The sequence below is a fragment of the Lepus europaeus genome, chromosome X (genome assembly GCF_033115175.1).
Source record: "Lepus europaeus isolate LE1 chromosome X, mLepTim1.pri, whole genome shotgun sequence".
Taxonomy (NCBI): domain Eukaryota; kingdom Metazoa; phylum Chordata; class Mammalia; order Lagomorpha; family Leporidae; genus Lepus; species Lepus europaeus.
This window is the reverse complement of record NC_084850.1, coordinates 16,928,904-16,934,267: the sequence shown is the minus strand read 5'-3', so window position 1 is coordinate 16,934,267 and position 5,364 is coordinate 16,928,904.

Below are 5,364 nucleotides of genomic sequence, written 5' to 3'. Positions count from 1 at the left end.
TGACTATTTACATGGTAGTGTTTTTTTGTTTTGTTTTGTTTTGTTTTATTGTGGACTTGGCCCAAAAGGCTACTAATGTGCCTGGAAAAGCAGTGCAATGGCCCAGATACTTGGTGCCTGGCTTCAGCCCTAGCTGTTGCAGCCATTTGGGGAGTGAACTAGCAGATGGAACGTCTCTTTTTGTCCCTCCCTGTCCTTCTCTCTGCCACTCTGTCTTTCAAATAAATAAATAAATAAATCTTTTTAAAAAAACTTTATCAGTCCTATAAAATGCACAAAACCCTGCAGTCACAGGTGTCTGGCACAGTAGTTAAGTTACTGCTTAAGACACCTGCATCACATATTAGAGTGCATGGTTTGGTCCCAGCACCACTTCTTATTCAGCTTACTGCTATTTGAACCCTTGGAGGCATCAGGCAATAATGCAAGTACTTGGGTTGCTGCCACACAGCTTGCAGACTCTGAGTTCTGGGCTCCTAACTTTATTCTGACCCAGTCCTGGATTTTGCAGATATTTGGGGAGTGAATCAGTCAATGGAAGATTAATTTCTCTCTCTCTCTCTCTCTCTCTCTCTCAAGTAAAATTTAAAAATTAAATAAATGATGTTTAAAAACCTACAGCCAACATTTTATTTCACAGTGAAATATTGAATATTTCTCCCCTTCAAACAAGGGAAGGTTTCTCAACTTTGTTGTATCTATTTAGAGCACTTCTGGATGTATGTATGTCAAGAAAAAAAGAAAAGAACAGCATAAACATCATTGAGGAAGAAGCAACAGAATTTTTGGTTTTGGATCTTATGAAGGTATATGTAAGAAATCACAAGAAAACTACTAGTAGAACTGATTTATGTTTTATAACAAGGTAGCATGATACAAGGTTAACATATAAAACCAGCCATATTTTCATAAAGAAATTGGAAAATTAAAAGTAAAGCAATACAATTTACAATAGCAAAAATAGTCATCAAATTCCTAGAAATGAATCTAATGACAGATGTTTAAGACCTCTAAACTGAAAACCACAAACCATTGCTGAGAAAAATTACAACCTAAATAGTTGGAAACAAATGTGTTCGTGAATTGTAAGACAATATTTCCCAAATGTCAATTATCTTCAAATTTATCTATAAAATCAACGGAGGTTAAACATAATTGTAACATGTTTTTTTGTACAAACGCACAATGTAATTCTCCAAATATGAGTCGAATTTAAGGGATCTAGAAAAGCGAAAGCCTGTGGAAAAATGACCATGAATTTGGAGAAATGCAGTACTTACATTTCGATGGGTATCACAAAATTCTATTTTTCAAAGCAATATGGAACTGGCTTAAGTATTAAAAGAATAAGGTCTTACTTTGGAAATTTATATTCATTAAATAAAAGTTAAAAAAAGAATAAGGTCTGCCAAAAAATCCACACATTTACAATAATTATTCCCTTTTAAAAGTCATTAAGACAATCCAACATTGAAATAACTATCTTTAAAAAATGGCTGTAGAGGCCGGCGCTGCGGCTCACTTGGCTAATCCTCCGCCTGCGGCGCCGGCACACAGGGTTCTAGGCCCAGTTGGGGCGCCAGATTCTGTCCCAGTTGCTCCCCTTCCAGTCCAGCTCTCTGCTGTGGCCCAGGAGGGCAGTGGAGGACTGCCCAAGTGCTCCCACATGGGAAACCAGGAGGAAGCACCTGGCTCCTGGCTTCAGATTGGAGCAGCATGCGCTGGCCGTAGCGGCCATTTAGGGTGTGAACCAACGGAAAAGGAAGACCTTTCTCTGTCTCTCTCTCTCTCTCTCACTGTCTAACTCTGCCTGTCAAAAAACATAAAAATAAAAAAAATAAAAAATGGCTGTAAAAAGACTTTTTCAAAAAATACTGTAAATAAATATTTAACTCTGGTTAATAATATGTATGCTCAAGCATTTCTTAATGAAGTGAACTGATACCTACTACTCATTTCAAAATGCATTAAAGAAAATGATATAAACTGATAGGTAAAATGATAGATATGTGATAAAGCAGGTGTTATAAATTATTAATTCTAAAATTTACATAATGTGTATATTGGTGTTCATTGGCAACTTTTTGAATTCCTCAAATATTTCATTATAAAGTGTTGGTAATAATACAATAAGCAGAAAAAGGCTATAGGTGAATATATTTATAATGAGAAGAAATTGTCTGCAAGACATATTAGGTGAAAAAAAAATCAAGGCACAGATCGGTCTGTGTAGTACACTTCCTTTTGTGGATTATATTTGTGTGGTTGTTTCTGTATATGTACATGTGTGGTATCAATATGAATATATATATATATTTTTTCCTGTATCTAATTCATATTTTTATGAATTAACATGATGCAAGCCGGCGCCGCAGCTCATTAGGCTAATCCTCCACCTTGCGGCACCTGCACACCGGGTTCTAGTCCCGGTCGGGGCACTGATCCTGTCCCGGTTGCCCCTCTTCCAGGCCAGCTCTCTGCTGTGGCCAGGGAGTGCAATGGAGGATGGCCCAAGTCCTTGGGTCCTGCACCCCATGGGAGACCAGGAGAAGCACCTGGCTCCTGCCATCGGATCAGCGCGGTGCGCCAGCCAAAGCACGCCTACCGCGGCGGCCATTGGAGGGTGAACCAACGGCAAAAGGAAGACCTTTCTCTCTGTCTCTCTCTCACTGTCCACTCTGCCTGTAAAAAAAAAAAAAAAAAAACAAAAAAAAACAAAAAAAACACAACAACAACAACAACAAAAAACAAAAAAAAACCAAAAAAAACATGATGTACTCCAGTTGCAATCATTTTGATGCAAATTATATTTCTTTTTTATAGCTAAATAATATTACTTTACATATAAATATACAAATATACACACATCTTATTTTTTTTCTATTCATATAATGATGGTCACCTTAGTTGATTCCATATTTTGACTATTGTGATCAGTACTGGTATAGACATGATGTTGAAGGTATCTCTTTGATACAATGTGTTCGTGTCTTTGGGAGTATATACCTAGTAGTGTGATTGCTGGTTCATACAAGTGTATTTCTAGTTTTTAAAGAAATATCCATATTGTTTTCCACAGTGATTGCACTACTTTACATTCCAATCAACCGTGGATAAGTGCTCCCCTAGCTCCACATCTTCACTAGCATTTGTCACCCTTTGTATTTTGGATTATAGGCATTCTGAGAAGGATGGGGTGATATCTCTTTGTGATTTTGATTTAATGCATAATATTTTTAATGAGTAGGCAAGATGGTTAATGATGATTGCATTATGGCTGCTTCAGTGTGTGGGTGCTGGGATTAGAGGGAGATGAACTTTTCATTGTATAGCATTCTGTATAAAATCTTACCATTTTAATGTATTACTTTATCAAATAGTATGTAAAAGCTAAAAATAAGTCAAATATTAAAAAATACAAACCAATTCAGACATCTCTTTCTCATCCCTATTTAATGAGTGAGCAATGGACACAGCTTATTAGGAGACACAAGAACTTGGAATCCAATTGCCCTATGCTACACATTTGGGCAGACAAGTAATCAATTTCAGGAAGAGCAGTATACACATGCACACCTGTATGGATTTTTAGACAAGTTATTTAAATTCTCTGAGCTTTTCTTGCTAATCTGTATTATAGAGATAATTATATAAGACTGCAATTTTTAATTGCATGGCGTATGCAAATACATGGGTGGAAGAAGTTCTCCTCAAAGGTCTTAACTCTCATAATAATAAACCCCAAGTAGAGTGGTGAAAGAAATTGACTAAACATCATTAGACTTGCTGAGTTTCAATGATACAAAGCATCTCTCTTCAAAAGAGACATCATATGAGCCCAAATGCTTGGGAAATCATTGATAAACTGTCAGAGTTCATTTATGTACTTGAGGAAAGAAATGCTGCATGCTATACAAGCTGATAAGGAGGGATCAGCTCATTTTTAATTCATCCCTGATGTCTGAATGCCTGGGAATTTTTTTTTTTCAGATGAATCCAAGTCCTATACTGACTTCCCTGCCCTTGACCCATTCATTAATGCCAAAAGTTATATAATAAATTATACAAAGAAATTCACTAAGCTATTAATTTTTCTGGCACTTAAGGATTACTCTTTATATAGCTAGAAAAATTATTTATGCAAACACTACTTTTCTTAGATTCTTCATTTGATGAGGCTTATTTAAATATCGGAAAGCTGTAGTGACATGACATAGCCATAATGATTATTAAAAATGCATATATACATCTGGTCCAGAGTTAGTTTTACAAATTTTCACATCTGATTCTGTACAAAAAAGAAAAAAAAATCATTACTAGGTAGGAGAAGGCTAATAGCCTTTCTATGTTTCCATTATTCCAATATATGGAGGTACTCCTGGATGTGTGTTCTATTAGATCAGCATTTGATAAATTCAGCGAATGCTGGAAGTCTTCAAAGAGCTCATGGAAAATGTGTATTATGGAAAATCTATGCATTGAATTTAAAGTATTTTGCACCAAAACAAACTTACCTGCTAATTCCAGTTTTCATACTCTTTTTAAAGTACTCTCATATTTATTGAGAGCCTAACTATTGTGCCCTGTGCTATCATAGCCACAGTAATGATAATGCTGTACAAATATTGGGTTCTAGTTTTTGTAGTTTTCATTCTTATTGGGGAAGATAGATAATAAATAAGCAAATAGATATGCAGTAAGATAGATTTCTTTCTCATTTTCATTTATTATTTTTCATATTTGAAAGGTAGACAGTAAGAGACCTTTCATCCACTGGTTCTCTCCACAAATGCCAACAACAGCCATAGCTGGGCCAGGCTGAAGCCAAGACCTTGGAACATGATCTGGGTCTCTTTTGTGATTAGCAAGGATCAACATATTTGAGCCATTATCTGCTGTTGGCAGGGTGCATATTAGCAGGAAGCTGAATCAGAAGCAGAGGAGCCAGGACCACAAATAGGCACTCTGTTATGCAATGTAGATATCTTAAATGGTATCTTAACTACTGTGTCAACCTCCTGCCCCTAGGATAATTTTAGATAGCATTAACCACTAAGAAGACAATGAAAGAGGATGGTGTGATAGTGACTTAAAGTGAGGGCAGAACATCTCTCTTTAGATTGGACAGGGAAAGCCACTCTGAGGGGGTGACATATGAGCTAAGACTTCAGTGATGAGAAAGAGTAAGCTATATGTGGATCTGGAGGAAGACAACAAATTAATGAACACCACTGACAAGTAACAACAAGGACTGATTTTTAAATATTCATGTACTCATTCAAATGACAACTTCTGGGCTCCAACTCCAACTATTCAGGTTCACTAGGCCAAAATTGCTCACTCACATCTGCACTTTAGCAAGCC